The following is a 19,538-nucleotide window of genomic DNA, read 5'->3' on the forward strand; positions in this document are numbered from 1 at the left end:
GTAGCTTTAAGAGATGAAATAGTGAAGGCAGCAGAGGTAAAAAGATGAAGCCTAGTAGAAATCCCTGGTTAACACAAGAGATGTTGAATTTAATCGATGAAAGAAGAAAATATAAAAATGCAGCAAGTGGCCAACAAATTTTCATCAAGGAACAATTTTTATGGAAATCTTCTGTTCATTCATTATCATTCTTGGTTCTTCAGTGTCAAATGACTGCAAATATTTTTGGATCAGTTTCATTAAATTCCTTTCAATCCTGAATAAATAAACAGCTTAGAGCAATAACTTTACAGGCCCAGTATGACCTATATCACAAAACTGCAAACCTTTTCACAGCTTAACTGTGTTGGGAATTGTCATTCAAAGCCTATGTAACATCACACCCATTAACAGTACTTAGGTACAGCCACACCTATCCCATGACCCATACTATTAAACACAATGTAAATGCAGAATTAAACCATTGTTTCTGATAGGTTGATAAAATCCAAATCTTGTGTGCAAGTTGATCCTCCTGTATTTATTAAGAAAACAAATGGGTTCTTGCAACAGAGTGATGGTTTTAGGGTAGTTATTAACAAACAAGCAGTGAGCAGCTCTTATCACATTCATAGGGTGGATGAATGTTTTTTAAAAGGAATTTATTGGTCACATATCTCCTGCTACCTCTAGATGAACAGTCATCATGGTAACTAATATGTCTTTCAGCCAGTATCCAAGCCAAAGTTTGCCATATGGAGTAACCACTGTGAACACCAATTTCTGCATTTCTTGGAAATACTGGTTTGCAACACACAAATCTTTGCAAATTACCTGAATGAAAATATCATCACTTGTATCACAAAGAAAGATTACATGCAGAATGTGCAAGTTCTGTTCTCACTATTTCACACAGTTGGTTTGAAATGCATGTCTTTCACACTTCTGTTAGGAACTTGGACTTGTTTTGAGTAAGGCAGACATTCAGCCTACCCAACAGCATCACAGAGCAGTAGATAATCTCCCTAAATCATTAAATCTGAAAGCGCTCCATTTAATTTTGTGGAAGAAAAACTATTACGTGCGGTTTATTCTCCACACATCCACTATTTCTCATTTGCTCATTGCGCTATATAAAATAGGGGCTCCATTCAGATGAACAATAGAATGTGAAAAAGAAAATTTATATTTATTAGTGATGGTTCAATTAAATCATTTAGCTCCATCTGCAGGTGATTATATTGGACTTAAATTTGTCACCTATGAATAAAGTCTCATTCAGATTTGCTGAAGTTTTGTCCCATTTTTTCTGTATGTTATCCTAGTGAGTTACTAATCCAAACTTCAGACGTGTAAGACACTGTGCAAATGAGGCCAAACTACAAAACCTGCAATGTTGCCATATTCATAGAAGTATGCAGACTCACTTTATTTTAATACTATTATCTGAAGATGAAGCTATTTCTCCAAATCTTATACGATTAATAAATCTAGATCTTAACTACCAATTATGGGAGGCTTTTTTATTCCAATAGTTGAAACATACAGGCATAGAGACAGCCTTCACAAATACATTTATGCACAAATAGTACATAATAAACTGGATTTGCTATTGTGAAAGAAATTAAATACATAGCTGTAAGAAAAAGAATAATACGTAGAACACGTAAGACACCATTCTTGAAAATGGTTGCAAGCGAGTTGTGCAAACTGTGATTTTTTTTTGGAGCATGTAAATGAACAATCTCATATGAATGGAGTTACTTAAAACTATTTAAAAATCAGCAATAAACATTTAGTATTTCAAAATTGGTTAATATTTATTTGAGATCTCAAATCATAACTTTGTGTAGATTTTCTTCACAATCAGTTGGTACTGTCTCAAAACAAATTCAATAAAGCACATTTGAATTCAAGTGCTACTATGGCAGACAGAAAAAACATTTCAACTAACAAATGTTTCAGAATAAATACATCAAGCATCAATAAATATTTAGTTAACACATCAATTAACACCTATAAGTCTACCAAATAACACATAAAAAAGTAATTAAAAAAAGTGAAATGTAAACTTCACATAAATCGGAGGAACATTCATAAATAGGTAGTGGTTGCGTCCTTAAAGAGCCTGAGTTTGGGAACAAATAGCCAAACATGGCATTGGTTAGAACACAAATTTTAGTCAAGAGAGAATATACCATTGCATGTAGCTTGGTTTTAAGTTGTGACAACTCAGATCAGTAATATAAAAGAATGTATAAATGAAATTTAAACAGTAATATTCACATGTTTTGAACTAAAACAACTGGTAGTAAAATTGAACATACATTACCCCTGAGTACAAAATAAATTGCACAGAACCAGCATAAATAATTTTCATGAAAGCTACTAAGAGGGCTGAAATGTTATACACTGGAACTAGACAACTCACCCTGCATAAATCAATAAACAGTTTTAGCACTGCACATTAGCCACGTTGGAAATGATAAAAATTTTAAATAAAAGTGGGGCTAATTCAAACACTGTTTAATGAAGTTTACGGTACAGCAGATAGCTCTTAGTAATTGTTCATATAGTTTGCTCGCTAAGACACACCAAATAAATGCAGCAAGTGCCAGTTACCTTGGGACATTAATTCCCCTTTTTGTCCATCAATTCTGTAGATACAAATAGCAAGTTACAAGGTGATCTTTTACCAAATCTGAATGACACACTTCTCGGGCATTTAAGTTGGTAGAATAGAGAATAATGCAATCGCTGAAAATTGTATTTAACTTCAGCAAATGCTCGTAGCATCTGTGAGCCCCATGGCTGACTGCATTTGTCCTTTGATGACTATCATTCAGTTATAAACAAGTGAGTGGAAGCTCATCCACAATGCCTTTAAGTCAGCATGGTGGAGAGCACATGTGCCCCCTCACAGGACAAAAAGGAGGCAGTTGTGCTTTCCAGTTCACATCAAAGCACCACACGGATCACTTCTGTGGTTGATATTAGTCAGATACTAAACATTCCACTCATCAAAGGAGGATTGCAGCAACATGAAGATACATTCACAAAATTTACATTAATGTAGTTGACATAAGTATTATGTCGTCAAGTGGTGACATATGCTTTCTGCAAATAAAAATTAAGGCCAATAAAATGCTGTTTGTGGAGGGAAGTTTGTTGTATGGCGGTTTCTAGTTGGATGAGGTAGGTAAGAGTTAATATTAATTTTAAAAACCAGATTGGAAACATCTAACCAGATGGAAACATCTAACCAGATGGAAACATCTTGTTAATACTCTGGTTCTGAGGGACTATGCTGTATGGTGATTAATAGATGCTCAAGTCTTTCCTATAGAGTTACTGAGAGACATTTGGTCGTTCTCTAGATTTTGGGGCAGGGACACAACTCATCTGATATTTTGTTGACCCTCGAATGAGCATGCCGTTTTTCATATGAGCTGGTGCACGACATACTTTGTACATTTGTCAGAACAGCTGTCTTTATTTTACCAAGGTAATTGTGTATGAACAGATTCACTGTTTGTCAGTTTAATACAACAGTAAAATAAACTAACATAGTGTGCTAAATCACTGTTTAATTAAATAATAATAAAATAAACTTTCATTATATCAATCTTTTGCTGCATACAAGTGTTATCCCACAGTAATGACCATATCGAAGCATTAAACAGTGCAGTTGCACGAGATCCCAGCCAACCACTTATTTAATTACTTGTTGTCTTGTAGACAACTGCCTTATTGTTGGATTGTGCTGCTAGCTCATAATCTAGGTCATTTTCTTGCATGGATCATACATTTTTTGTCACCTAGCTAGCTGTTTATTTTATATTACTGATGCTCACTGGACGTATGACAACACAATGTACCAATGTGTTAGCTGAAGCAGTGATGAAGGAATATGTGTGGGCTTGCAATTGTAAAACAACAATGGCATTGTAAAAGACAATGTTATTTATGCTTGGCACACTTCATACATAGGCATGCCCACTCGAGGGTTAAATATTTGGAGGACAGTTTCTTTCATCTCCATGTTTTGTTGGAATAGCATGAGTTTTATACTGTATCCAGCCCATGGACTGCAGCAAGAGGAAAGAGGACTTTCCAGTCTCGGCTAACAACAACTGATCTGCTCCCAAACAGAGTCACAAAATATATTAGGCACAAGTGGCATTTGTCTGTCTCAATCGACCTAGTTCTCTCTGACAGCACAGACTGGCACCAGCAGCCTCTTTATTATCACGGAACAGGTGAAGCAGCAAGTGGTTATCCCTGCACCTTAAATCCAATACAACCATTAGGGCACAGTAAGGATGAAGCTGTAGCCATGTACCATATTGGCTGTGGACTGACACTGACATCATGTGAGACACTGACATCAAGTGACTCTGTAGTGGTGCTTCTTCAGTCTCACAAAGTCATGATGACCTACAAAATGCAAACCATGCAAGTTCCTACATTTTGATTTCACATGTCTGTTTCTCATTGCATTGTCGCTTGTCGTGGTGGACACACTTCCAAAGTTTCCTATCATCCCCGGATGAGTTCCACTAGGACAGTGGTCACAGTTGTCTGCCCAGTGGACTGACACTGCTGAATACCTCCCCCTTTGCCCCAATGGGTTAGAGTTCGTATGTGTCTGTGAGAATTTAGAATCTATGCTTCACTTGTCTAAATACCTTTTGCATTGCTGTGGGAGCTCTTCTTGTTATTTGCATGGACTGTATTGCTACAAGAGCTTGTGTAACAGTGTTTAACTTATTAATGTGCATAATAAATCTCATAGTTCCAGTTTGATATCACCAGCAAATTACTATGCTAACATGTTATTGGCGCAAGCCGTATAATTTAGTGTAGTATTATAAAAAATATACAAGATCATTGCCTAGAAAAAAATTAGTGACAGGATATGGCAATTTGGAACCATATAAGAGCTAATACAATAATGTCTCTAAATAATAATTCACTCCTTCCAATTGAGAAACTGATGGGAAGAGAAAACTGTAGTACATGGCAGTTCGGAAGTTCGCACAGTGAGAGCCAACATTATACTCTCCGTCCATTTGTTAATACACGGTGTACATAAAGTCTGGGAACACTTTCAGTTGTTTATTGCACAAGAACCAAACATTGTACAGTTATCATAAATATTTAATTTTGAAGAGAAACTGTGAAAGTTTTATTCAGATATACTGCCACAGCGTAGTTTGGTAATTTGCCGATAGTCAGCACTAGTCGCAAACATGGTGAGTTCATGTGCGGAGCGAGCTTTCTGTGTGTTGGAGTTCATGAAATGGCCTTCCCAATTACCAGATCTCACCCCGTGTTACTTTTTTCTGTGGGGACACATTAAAGATCTGATGTATGTACCACCTTTACCACGTGATGTAGCAGAGCTCCGAGAGAGAATAAGGAAAGCGACTGCCACAGTCGACAATGGCATGCTGGGATGGGTATGGCAAGAATTCAGTTACCGTATTGACGTCTGCCAGGTCACTCATGTTTCGCATATTGCATGTTTTTTTAAAAAACTTTCAGAGTTTCTCTTCAAAATGCATTATTTATGATATTTGTACAATGTTTAGTTCTTGTGCAATAAATCATTGCATGTGATTGCGGACTTTATGTACACCCTGTATATGTTCATTTGCAAGATACATCTACACCTAAAGAAGTGTATTACAATGTAAATAGTCAACATTATACTCTCTGTCAATTTGTATGTATATGTTCACTTGCAAGATACATCTACACCTAAAGAAGTGTGTCACATTGTAAAGCATGTCTACAAAGATTCTAGCCTCTTCCTAGGGACAGGTTTACTGAAGAAACTGCTGATAACCAGACCAAAAAATTGAATCAAACAATGGAAACTCCAGGTAGAAAATTGTTCATCAGTTGAAGATTAAATGTCAAAGATAAGTTCCATGTCACAAAACTTAAATGGCTTGAGCTCAGAAGTTAAAGAATGGATTGCGTGCATTCTCCTTGCAGGGGTACCAGGCAAACACAAACCTATGATTATGTGTTTAGAAAATTTAAACTTGCCAACCACAGGAGATTCCACAAAACATATATTACTGCAAGAAATAAATGACAGTCATAAAGAAAAAAGGAATAATGATGATACTTTATGGGTATGTGGCACAAAATTGTGGCAGCAAAAGTAAAAACGAGGAAAACATCGGCTACGTCAGCAAGCTACCAGATGTTCTTTTCAAATGCAACTGCAGGTAAAGGTGCATGGACAGAATGGTATGTAGACTCAGGTGTGTTAGTGCACATGTTTAAATATCAATGTGATGAAAATAATGTTAAACAGTTATAGGCTCACAAGTTAAAATAGCAAATAATGCCAACTTACCTGTAAAAGGCATAGGCTCTTCATTTGCAGATCATCTTGTGGGCAGTAATAAATACCAAATTAAATTAGAAGATATCCGTTATGAGCCTCAACTAAGCATAAACCTGCTTTATGTGAATAAAATAATAGACAAAAGTAATTTTATTTTATTTAACAGACAAGGTTGTCATATTTATGTGGTTGCCAAGGTGTCATTAGTAAATGCTATGTACTGAGCAGACCAGATATACAGGGTGTCCGAAAAGTCTTTCCCCGATTACATAAGTTGATAACTGAGGCTAGAAGTAAGATACAAATATGAAACTGGTGTCCAGTTGTTTACAGACTATCAGAGTTTTTTTTCACACATCAGTAAACTTCCACATGAGCACAGTTGGTAGCATGTAGCACATCTAGGCGAAATTCAATTCCGTCCACACATTAGCCAACATAACTGGAGGGATCGATTCAATGACTGTGGTTATCCGTTGCTGCAGGGTTTCAAGATCTGGCACACGTGTTCGGTAGATCTCGTCCTTGACAGAACCACATAAAAAGAAGTCTAATGGGGTTATGTCAGGAGAGCGTGGAGGCCAAACTGTTGGCCCATCACGACCAATCCATCGCCCAGGAAAGGTCATATCGAGATAGGCACGGACGTCCAAACCCCAACGAGGTGGTGCACCGTCTTGCTGAAACAAGACATCGGGGTGATACTGAAGCAGCTGAGGAACATCATACAGTTGCAACATGTCGAGATACACTGCAGATGTGATGGTAACCTCAGCGAAGAAGAATTGCCCGATAATTCGATTGTGCAATAGCGCGCACTAAACATTCACCTTTGGACTGGCTCTGGTGCACTCCATGACCTTGCCAGGGGGTTGTGAACCCCAAATGTGCACATTATGGCAATTCACTACTCCACTGACAAAAAAGGTCGCTTTGTCGGAAAAGGCAATTCGTCTGAGATAACCATCATCGTCCTCAATACCTGATAGCATTTCAACCGCAAAGTCATATCGACGTGTACTGTCATTGGGCAACAAAGCCTGAACGATGTGTGAACAAAACTTTGATAGTTGGTAAACAATTAGACACCAGTTTCATATTTGTATCTTACTTCTAGCCTGAGTTATCAATTTATGTAATCAGGGAAATACTTTTCGGACACCCTGTATGATCTAAGCTTTGAAGCAAAACCAGTATTACAGTCAAATACCTCAGACTTGGGGCATAAAAGACTAGGTCATCTGCATCCTCAAGCTGTGCATGCATTTTGCTGAGGTCTGGCTTATGGAATTTCATTTGAGGAAGCTGTTAATACTTTATGTGCAATTTGCTTAGAGGGTAATCAAATAAGACTTTCTTTTTCAAGATCTGGCTCAAGAGCCACAGACGTTTTCAAGCTGCTTCACTCAGATTTGTACAGACCAAAGCAAATTAGGCCAATTGGAGTAGCCAAATAATATTTACTTCTGTTGACATTTCATGAGAGTATTTGTATATACACTTAGAAATAAAAATCAAGTACAACAGCTGATATGAGACTTTAAAAATCTAGCTGAAAGGCAAACTGGAACAAAGATCTGCACACTTTGTACAGATAATTTCATGGAATAAGTGAGCGATAATTTGATAAACTTTTTCAAACAAGAAGAGACTGCATTGCCATATACACCAGAAATGGGGTAACTGAGCCTTATAACTGTACAATAGTGGAAAAAACAAGATGCCTGCTCTTCTAAGCAAATTTGCCAAATAACTTATGCACAGAAGCAGTCTTCACTACAATCTAAGTAATTAACAGATATCTGACTAAGACACTAAAAAGCAAGACTGCTGAAGCAGCTCAGACAAACGAGAAGCTGGATCTGTAATACCTCAAAATATTTGGAAGCTAGGCCTCTGTCCATATTCCATTTCAGAGAGCAAACTGAATAAAATGGTTGAAAAGGTATGGAATGTAGCTCGAGAGGGTACTATGAATCTAAAGCATAAATTCTTTTTTTACTGTAACTGCCAAGAATTTCCAAAAATGTAGCACAATATTTTTGATGAAGTTACTTTTAAACAGTATAAAAAAAAGAAACCGTGTCACAGGAATAAAGTCAATTGTTTCTGCCACTGACAGAAAAGAAGCCAATTGAAAGAATGACTGAACTAGAAGAAATTGAACCCATACCTGAGTCTATCACATCAAATAATAGTTCATGAAGTACTAGCGGCAATGAGGAACCAAGTCCAGACAATGCAAATAATGATAACGATCAACTGCAGCAACTTAAGTTAGTAGGAAAGTCATCTAGAATTCAGACACTAAAAAATCTGGATGACTTAATAACTCACCAGTCTAAACAGTCAGTCAACATGGACCTTTTGTCACTTTAAGAAGCATCAATGCCAGACAACACTGGAAACTGGCTGAAAGCAATATAAGCAGGATTTCATTCTCACAAAGAGAATCACACATGGGTGTCTGCTGTTTTACATTCAGATATAAAACAAGTGCAAAACGGGCGTTTAAAACAAAGAAAGTTTTCAAAGGCCACATTGTGTACAATAAAGTATAGCTAAATCAAACAATGGAAACTCCAGGTAGGAATATCAACAATATAGGAAAAGTCAGATTGCTACTTACCAAAAAGGAAGACACATCAAGTTGCAGACAGGCACAATGAAAAGACACTTACATATAGTTTTTGGCCACAGCCTTCATCAGTAAAAGAGAAACACACACCATTCTCAAACACTAGCAAACACACTTCATGCACCCATGACCACCAGCTCCAGCATCTCAAGCTGGATAGCAAGTAATAGAAGGTTGTGCTAAGAAGCAAGGCCTGAATTATGATGAAACATATGCACCTGTTATAAGATATAACTCTGTAAGATATTTATTTGCTATAGATGTTAAACATGATCTTGACTTATCATCTAGATCTTGTCATGGCTTTCTTAAAAGGTTATTTATATGAAGAGATTTATAAGGAAGTTCCAGAAGTAGACACTGTTACAAAGATGGTGAAAGATAGAGGCATTAAAAGACTAAAAAAAGGTAGTATATTTTTTAAAGCAAGGCTGGAATAAAAAAGGCAGTATATGTTTTAAAGCAAGGCAGGAACTTGAAATTAGATGGTACACTGTTAAATCTAAACTTCAAAAGATCACATCTGACTCTTGTATCTATTGCAAAAATCAAGGTTCACACATTTTGATAGTTGTTGTTTATGTGGATGATTGCTTATTTTTAGCAACACTTCATGAGACAAAAAAGTTTTCAAAAATAGTTTAAGAAAAAAATTTAAGCTGAAATATCTTCATGAAGCTACAAACTGTGTGGGTATCTGAATTACTGGGAACCACAAAGAAGGTAATTTGTGGATAGACCAGACACACTATGTGGAGCAAATCTCAACAGGTTTAATATGAAAAAGTGAAACCCAATGTCTACACCACTGGACAATAACCTGATGTTCACTCCATGAGTACAAAAACAGAACAATAACAAGAATCTATGAAGAAATATACTATCGTGAAGCATAGTTTAATGGTAAGCTCATTTAGGAGCAAGGCCAGACCTAGCTTATGCAGTAGGAATTGTCAGCCGTTTTTGTAACCATACGGGCATACCCCACTGGAAGGTAGTGAAAAGGATCTTTAGATAACTAAAAGGTACCAAGGATATGAAGATGTTTTCTGAAGCAGAGTAGTGGCTTGTAATAGGTTACTGCAATACAGATAGGCCAGATAGTCTGGAGACAGGAAGTCAACAACTGGATATCTGTTTAAATCTCAAGGACCAGTAATATCCTGGCAAAGTAAGAAATAGCCAACCGTACCCTTATTCACAACTGAGGCAGAATACATGGCCCTGACCTCAGTATGTCAGGAGGCCCTGTGGCTTCAAAGATTAGACAGCGAAATATCTCCAAACCCCAAAACGATCCTATCAAACTATATAAGAGAGGGGGGGGGGGACACAGTATCAGGACAAGTCTCTGTGGATTAGAGAGAGAGAGGAAAAAAAAAGAATCTGGCCAAATCACTGTGGATCACATAACTTTACACCAGATGCTGACTGACGTGTTGACAAAACCTGTGGCAAAGTGTTGCCATGGTCTGTTTGCTACAAGATTTTAGACTGAAAATGTAGTAGTTTTTTCCATTAAAGGCATGATTGTAAATGGAGTGTGAGAATTTAGAATCTATGTCTTGCTTGTATAAATATCTTTTGAGTTGTTATGGACACTCCTTTATTTATTCCATGAACTGTGTTCTACAAAAATTTATGTAACAGTTTTTACCTTGTTAATGTGTATAATAATTCTTATAATTCCAATCAGCTCTGTATCAGCAGTGGGATCCAACTTAGATGCAACAGGTTGACAAGCTGTTATATCCAAATCACTATAAAGGGCTTCCATGCCAATAGCATCAAAGGCTTGTGGTTGTGGTAGGTTGACAAAGGCCATGCATGTGAGGGCTTGGCCCTTCTCCTGAAGTTGTCAAAGAACAGATATTGTATTGTCTGTGGAACAGCTGGTTCAAAGTACACACTATGTCTCATGATAGATTTGTTCAGCCAGCACCTCCTTTTTATCTTTGATGGTAAGTCAGTCTTCTACAAGTGTTGCATTTACTTTAGTTTCCTTTTCATTTGGGCTGTGTTGCTATAATTTCTTACCTTATATTGTATTGTGTGTTCATCCCAGCAGTGCATTAAAAGTTCATATCTGGAGTCTTACACATATTTGTAGGTAGGTGCTTTCTGTTATTATTAATTCCATATTTAGTCCTTTAAGAACAAGATGAAGTCTGCCATAGGTTGGTGGGGATCATCCGCTTCCATTGTCATGGAGAAAGTTGGCAGTCTATTCAGTGCCTAATCATTCGTTCTATGCCTGTCTTTCTAGCTGCCCCATTTAGGTGTTTGACAGCTGCTCAGTATCTGACACTAAAACCATTCAAGTGCTGGATGCCTTCATACACATCTGGAAGTCCCCAATATCATGAACGTTCTGAATGGACCTGTAGAGATGTGTGTAAGATTCATTCACACAGCACTGCATGAGATATTTATGGTTTGGCTGCATGGGTCTACAATGAGACTTGTATAAAATTGATTTGTGCAGCATTGCACAAAACTCCAGGGCCTCATGGAATACCTGTCAGCTTCTATACTGAATTTGTGGCCAAATTAGCCCTTCTTTTAACTATAGATCTCTCAAACAAAAAGCTGTGCCCAGTTCATGGGAAAAAAGCACAGGTCACACCTGTCTATGAGAACGGTAGTAGAAGTGATCCAAAAAAGCTACCATTCAGCATCCTTGACATTGATTTCTTGTAGAATCTTCTGAATTCAAACATAATGAGGTATCTTGAACAGGATGATGATGTCAATGCCAACCAGCATGGATTCTGAAAACATTGATCATGTGAAACGAAGTTCACACTTTTCTCACATGACATCGTGAAAGCATTGTTTCAAGGCAGTCAGATCCAGTATTTCTTGCTTTCTGAAAAACCCTAGACTACATACAACACTTACACTTATTGTCAAAAGTATGATCACATGGAGTATCAAGTAAAATAGGTGACTGGACTGAGGATTTTTTGAGAGGAAGGACACAGCATGTTATCTTGGATGGAGAGTCATTGTCAAATGTAGAAGTAACTTCAGATGTGCCCCAGAGAATTGTGTTGGCACCCCTGTTGTTGTATATTAATGACCTTGCATACAATATTAATGGTAACCTCAGACTTTTTGCATGTGATGCAGTTATCTATAATGAAGCACTGTATGAACGAAGTTGCATAAATATTTACTCAGATCTTGATAAGTTTTCAGAGTGGTACAGAAATTGGTAACTTGCTTTGAATGTTCAGAAATGTAAAGTTGTGCACTTCACAAAATGGAAAAAAAAGCCATAGTATCCCATGACTATAATATTGAAGAGCTGCTGTTGGAATCAGCCATCTCGTACAAATACCTGGGATGCTTTATAGGGATATAAAATGGAATAATGATACAGGCTCAGTTGTGGGTAAAGCATGTGGTAGACTTTGGTTTATTGGTGGAATACTGGAGAAGTTAAATCAGTGTACAAAGGAGATTGCTTATAAATCACTTACGTGATCGGTTATAGAATATTGCTCAAGTGTTTGGGACCTGTACCAGATAGGTCTAACATGAGGTAATGAACATATACAGAGAAGGTCGCAGGTTTTTCTGATCTATGGGAGACTGTCATAGAGATACTGAAGAAACTTAACTGTAAGGCTCTTGAAGGTATATGTAAACTATCCCTTGAGAGTTCTGTTAACAGTGTCAAGAACCGGCTTTAAATGATGACTCAAGGAATATACTACAACTACTTAAATATTGCTACTTAGGGATCATGAGGATGAGGTTAGAATAACTACTGAATGCACAGAGGCATTCAATCATTCTTCCTGCACTACATATGTGAATGGAATAAGAAGAAACCCTAACAACTGTTTTGCAGAGCATAGATGTAGATGTAGAGCAGATGCACAAGATGTTAGAGATCCGTATTGGCTTTCTTGTAATCAGGTTTAACACAAATCTGTAGAGTGGTTGAATAATGTGAGTGAATTTATTTTTGCTTTATATAAGGACACTCATCAGACCAGTCACTTTGAATTGTGCATTTTCTCCCAAAAATTCCCAGAATCATTTGCATAAGAATCTCCTTGATTGTTAATCACATGGCTCCAGCAGTCTCTGTGTGACACAGTGATGTAAAGTCTAGTTTATCTTTCAGTTACATGGAAAAATGGAGAAACATTGCTAAAAGTTGTGTTGTGAGATGATGGGAATGTTGATTCTCTTCGTGGCACACTGAATGTCTTAGTCAACCATTGTGATGACAAAATACATGTTTTTTAAAGTGTCCACAGACCAGTTGGTATTGTTTTTTTCCCGATTTTTGGTTTTCCAGACACTGAACATGTCATTTGGTATGAAAACCATAAATATTGTGGAGCAATCTGTGTCAGTGTACTGTATGCAGTGGCACAGACTGTTTTTCCCAAACACTTCCAACATCTGTTTGATTTAGTACCACAATATGTTGACTTTGATTGTAGACATAATAGCAGCTTTGCAAACACTGCTAATTTTATCATAATGTGATTGTGTTGCTTCAGTCTTTAGAAGTTTATTGTAACCATTTGTAATGAGTGTCTATCTCGATTCTGCTGATTTGTTCATGGTTCTTCAGTTAACTTGAAGAACATAAATGTAATTTTTATTTCTAATCTGCGTTATTGAAACATTAAATTTCAAGATAAACTGTAACTGAAGTCTGTACTTTGGGACCATCCCTTCCTAGTTTTATTTGCTTTATTCACCAATAAATTGAATATATTTTGGTAGTTATTGCTGTCTTCATAGAGGATTAATGTTCACTGTGTTCATGAATTTGATTAGCCAAATGGCCTCTTGGGATGTACCAAATAGTGAGTATCTCAGGAAGCTTGATTTCGTTGGCTAGGTACAGGTTTGTTGAAATTGTGTTTCCTGAGTTGGGGGCTGGTGAACGCCACCAGCCCTGTAAACTCTGGATAAGCTGCAGTGCCCACAGTGTGGCGTGTTGATGGAATGTTATGTTTCACAGGTACTGGGATCTTGGCTTAACTGCCTGAATTGCAAGGATGATAATGACATCTATAAAAGACCTTCAGCCCCAAGATTTGCTATATGCCAATCAGATAGATAACTGTTGAAATGGAACATTCACTAAGGGGGGGGGGGGGGGGCAACCTCTGGGAACCCTGCTGCATCTCAGTTGTGTAAGGTATCCCAGACAAGAAGGGCTCTGTTTTGATGGACTCCCTATCTGTTTGTCGGATCAAGGTGGCTCTTTGTTTTCAAAGAAAAAAGTATCCTCTGGAGGGTCGGATGGACCACTAATTGTATCTACATCTACATGTGTTATGTGCCAGGAGGTGCCTTGTATCGCTACTAGTCATTTCCTATTCTGGAGCAGAAACAACTGTCTGTATGACTCTACCACCCAATCACCAAACACAGCTTATGAGGCTAGTCTTGAGCTATCAGCAGTGACTTTGAGAAATGGGGTCAGTGACAGGGTATGTCTGAATCAAAATCTGTTTATTGTTATTAAAACGGATGGGAGACATTTGAAAATATTTCACCTTTCTACATTCACAAAGTGCTGGATTGTATAACAACATTGTTAAAATCAGTCAGTTGACTTGAAAAGGGATGTTACTCCTGAAAACAGCTGCAATTGAAGCTTGATTGCAAGCAGTTTGGGGAATTCCCTGTTGTGATAGAGAAATATAAATCTCTTAACTCAAGCAAAGGTGTGCTCTCTTGCCATGATGTTGTGAATATAGGAACTCAGAAATTACTGATGTAATGGTCTTATTTGTGCAACGTGTTGAAGCACATCGGTGATGAACTTATAAATTTTGATTCTCTGAACCTGCCAGAGTATGTTTAGGCAGGTTTCATGTAGTTGAAAGTGTGGCCGTGTCTCCCAGACCTCATATCTATTTCAGTTATCAGTGATGTGGGCACACAATTCTCACAAACAGGGTGCAGGAAGTCTGTGGTAAATGAAGCAATGCAGCCCACTTGCTCCTTTTCTAAACTCTGTGTCAGTTGCTGTGGTACAAAGCTGAAAAATATGTCAGGAGGAAAGGAGTTGCAAAAGATTAAAAGTGGCAAAAAGGTTATACAGTGCAATGTGGTTCCCCACATTCACAGCATCCACGTCAGTGGTTAAGAAACCTGTCACAGAGATCAACACATCCACCCAGATGTAGACCAGCAGCATTGTTATAACTTAAAGTTGAACAAATATATTTCAAGGACGACACAATACATGAAAGTCACAGATATAGTAAACAGAGTAAGACGTGTGTCACTTTAACAGTCAAATCATAACTGAGTCCGAGTCTAGTGGCCGCTGGCTGGCGGGCCGCTTAGGTGGTGCTGCTGCTGCATGGCTGGCAGACAGCGCTGCATGTAGAGGATGCGCGTAACTGCGCAGCAGTACTTTGAGAGATCGGCAAGTCACAACACTTTTCCCCCCTTTGAAGTTTTTGCACAGGTCTTGATGGAGGTGGCCTCTAGATTGCTAACGTCCATAGGTGTTGTTTGACTGGCTGTAAAGTCTCGAGGAGGAGGCTTCCCGTACGGACAGAAGTGTCCCCGATGATAACAGGTCGTGATGACAGGAAACGTGGGGGTCGAATCTGCTGGGGCCCCATGCACCAATCTGCCCGTTGTGGCAAGTGCGGTTGTTATAACAGGAGACGTGGGCGATGTGTCAGTGTCCGTAGGAGCAGGAGGTGAGTAGAATTGCTCTGATGGATGGTGGTCATCTGGTCCTTGCATGGGTACGCCTCCTGAAAAAAATTTTGATTTCTGAAGATTACACTTAAGACCGGCAGTCTGTAAGACGTGAAAAAGTGTGCGGAGATTCTGAAGATGTTCTTCAATGGTGGAACCAGTGACAACATTGTCGTCCATGTAGTTTATACACCCAGGGACAGAGAGCAATAATTGTTCCAAGAATCGCTGAAAGAGAGCAGGGGCGCTGGCAACCCCGAATGGCAATCGTTGGTATTGATAGAGCCCGAAAGGTGTGTTAAGGACCAGAAACTGCCAGGGAGCAGCGTCGAAAGGAAGTTGATGATAAGCTTCTGATAGGTCAAGTTTAGAAAAATACTGTTGTAAGTGTCTAAAAGGCATTGAGAATTTACATTGGCCTTGAAATCGCCACAGAGACGAATATCACCATTTCGCTTAGCAACGACAAAGACGACGACGACAAAGACAGGAGTGGACCACATACTGGAAGTGACAGGAAGCAAGACCCGTGAAGCAGTGAGATCATCCAACTCCCATTCGACCTGATCACGAAGGGCCACAGGAATGGGCCGAGCCTGAAAAAACTTAGGCCAAGCAGTTGGTTTGAGAGTGATATGAGCTTCAAAGTCGTTCGCACGGCATAACCCAGGAGAAGAAAGGGACGAAAATGTCGTCAACAAGGAATCCAATTGAGCATAAGGAATAGCATCAGAGACGATATTGACAGAGTCATCTATGGAGTACCCAAAAATGCGAAAGGCATCGAAACCAAAAAGATTCTCCACATTACTAGGGGCGACCACAAATACGGGAACAGTGTGAACGACAGATTTGTAAGGTATCTCAGCATCAAATTGTCCCAAGAGAGAAATCTTCTGTTTATTGTAAGTCCATAATTGTCTAGTGCCAGGTGACAGGATTGGAGAACCCAACTGAAGATACGTCTGGGAATTGATGATAGTGGCAGCAGAACCAGTATCCACCTGCATGCGAACATCTTGACCAAGTATTTGGACAGTGAGAAATAACTTCCATGAAAGGGAAGAAGTAGAATTGACAGACAACACAGAATCAGAATCAGCGCCATGTTCTTGAACATCATGTATGCGGTTGGATTTGCAAACGGATGACACATGGCCTTTTTTTGCATTTGTGATACACGGCCCAATGTTGTGGACAATCCTCTCTTGAATCTTTCATAAAACACTGCAGACATGAAGGAAGTTGCCATGGGTTTTGCTGCAGCTTCTTAGAGGTTTGTTTACAGTTAGGCCGAGGCTGCGCTTGGGAGCATACTGTGGCCACGTCGGCCGGTGGGGACACGCCACACGCTTCGTCAACAGTGCACAGAGGTTGTATTTCCCCGACGTCACCCCATGCCTCTATTTGCACTCCAGCGGTGTGAGAAATTTCAAAAGACTGAGCCATGGAGAGGACTTCATCTAGAGTCGGATTTGCCAACTGAAGAGCACGTTGCCTAACTTCTTTGTCGGGTGCCGACCAGATAATAGCATTCCGTACCATGGAATCAGTGTAGGATTCTTTGTGAACGTCAGTAACAAATTGACACTTTCTACTGAGGCCATGAAGTTCAGCATCCAAAGCGCGATATGATTGATTCAGTTGGTTTTGACAATGATAAAAGGCTACACGAGAGGCTATCACATGCATTTGCTTTTAAAAAATAGACGGACAGAAGTGAGCACATTTCAGCAAAGGACAAAGATGCAGGATCTTTCAAAGGAGCCAATTGCGACAACAACCTATACATTTGAGGTGAAATACATGAAAGGAACAGAGACTTACATGTTTGGTCGTCCGTGACATGAAATACCAAGAAGTGCTGTCGAAGACATTTTTCGTAATCAGACTAGTCCTCCGCTGTCTCGTCGTAAGGAGGAAAAGGCGGTAGAGACAATGACGAGAGACGCTCTGCATTTGATGCCACGACAAAATCACAAATCGCATTTGTGAGAAGTGTTTGCTGTTCTATGAGACCTTGCAATAGTTGCTCTAAAGTAGCCATGGAAACACATGGGTCAACGATGAAAAAGAAAAATTCACTACCTCGTGGCCAGTTGTTATAACTTCAAGTTGAACAAATATATTTCAAGGGCGACGCAATACATGAAAGTCACAGATCAAGTAAACAGAGTAAGACGTGTGTCACTTTAACAGTCAAGTCATAACTGAGTCCGAGTCTAGCGGCCACTGACTGGCTGGCTGCTTAGGTGCTGCTGCTGCTGCATGGCTGGCGGACAGCGCCGCATGTAGAGAATGCGCTAACTGTGCGGCAGCACTTTGAAAGATCGGTGAGTCACAACAAGCATACCCCTTCCACACCAGCAACAAGAAACCAGTTATGCAAAATACATAGGGTGCTAAAAAGGCAACCACACCAAAACCAAGAGCATCACAAAATACAGCAGAAAGCATGCCAAAATGCAAATCACAGCCAACATTGCTGCTGCAAGAGAATTATCCATTGGACAGTCAAAAATATAAAATGGCAAGTCCAATGTCACGAGACCATCTGAAACTAGTTTTGATTGATGAATCTTAAGAGGACCCAACTATGGGTGCAATGATTTATTAAGAGTGTTGGAGGGACCAACAAATTCTTTCATTTTACCTGCAACTGCCATACAGCTGCAATATTGGCAGCAAGAAGAGAAGGCAAAGTCACTGATAAAATGGCTCTCATACTGCAACAGAACCTGAGCAGGTTATGGTTTCTTGTGGAGGAGTTAAGACTCTTCTGTGTCTTCAAGAGACGAACTTTAAGGAATCTGAGAATATAGTATTATGGTGGCTACAACCTCCACAGAAACGAAGACTTCAATGGCTAGAGAGCTAAAGGTAATGTAGATATATTCGTCAGTGATGAATACCACTGCTCACCTCTTCTCAACACCAATTTGCAAGCAGTTGCTGTAGTAGTACATATGCCATATAGGCTTGCACTTACTCTTTATATCTACCTCCAAATGCTATAGTTCCTGAGGCTAATATTGATTTCCTTGCACAGTTCTCCTGTCCTATGCTCCTTTTAAGAGATGTTAATGCACATAATTCGCAGTGGGCATCAATGACCACCTGTCCCTGGGTCAGGCTGTTGAATATCTCATCAGAATCATTGTGTGTTCTGAACATGGAGCAGAGCACACACTTCAGCATTGCTATGGGGTCATTTTCTGCCATAGGTGTCCTGCCCTAGCTGATACTGATCAGTGGGAGGTGGTCAGCAGTTAGCACCACATCCCCATATGGATACATATGGAAGAGCAAAGAATGCGGAAAGTAAGCCACCAAAATAGCTGCTCAGAAAGGCAAATTGGATGCTGTACAGTCAATTGGCTGTGTTTGAACATTAAGACAGTATCCAGAAATGGCTGTATCACATTACAACAGTGATCCACGAAGCTGCTGATGCAGCCATTCCCAGCTTTTTTGATGGTCTAGGAATACTGCCTATGCTGTGGCGGTGTGAAAAATGCTTCTCTACAGTCAGTGTCAGGTAGCACTGTGGCATTGTGCAGGTTCAAATGCCAATCAACAGCAGAGAACCTCTCAGTTCTTTGCATGATGAGGACCAATTGCACCATACTACTAAGGAGTAAGAAGAGATAATGAAAGGGATTCCTGAATTCTTTAAGCCATTCTACCAGTTCAGAACAAGGATGCAAAGTCACCAGAAGGATATCTCAAAGACAAAGTAGGCCACCAATGGCAGCTGTAATGGAGGAGGAGTGTTGTTCAGAAGTGGTTCAAATGCCTCTGAGCACTATGGGACTTAACTTCTGAGGTCATCAGTCCCCTAGAACTTAGAACTACTTA

The 19,538-nt window shown here is 39.2% G+C and overlaps 1 protein-coding gene across 4 annotated transcripts in view; it reads left to right on the forward strand.

The window, feature by feature from the left end:
* The window catches only part of LOC126334665 (T-cell activation inhibitor, mitochondrial-like), a 304,598-nt gene that overhangs the window by 34,454 nt on the left and 250,606 nt on the right, over positions 1–19,538 (forward strand). Inside the window, exon 1 of one of the 4 annotated variants that reach the window (XM_049997130.1) lies at positions 10,678–10,942. The exons of the other annotated variants lie outside the window; for them this stretch is intronic. The gene's annotated coding sequence lies outside the window, so the exon portion shown is untranslated. Of the gene's footprint in view, positions 1–10,677; positions 10,943–19,538 lie in introns of those variants that run through there. 4 annotated transcript variants of the gene reach the window in all.

The sequence above is a fragment of the Schistocerca gregaria genome, chromosome 2 (genome assembly GCF_023897955.1).
Source record: "Schistocerca gregaria isolate iqSchGreg1 chromosome 2, iqSchGreg1.2, whole genome shotgun sequence".
Lineage (NCBI taxonomy): Eukaryota > Metazoa > Arthropoda > Insecta > Orthoptera > Acrididae > Schistocerca > Schistocerca gregaria.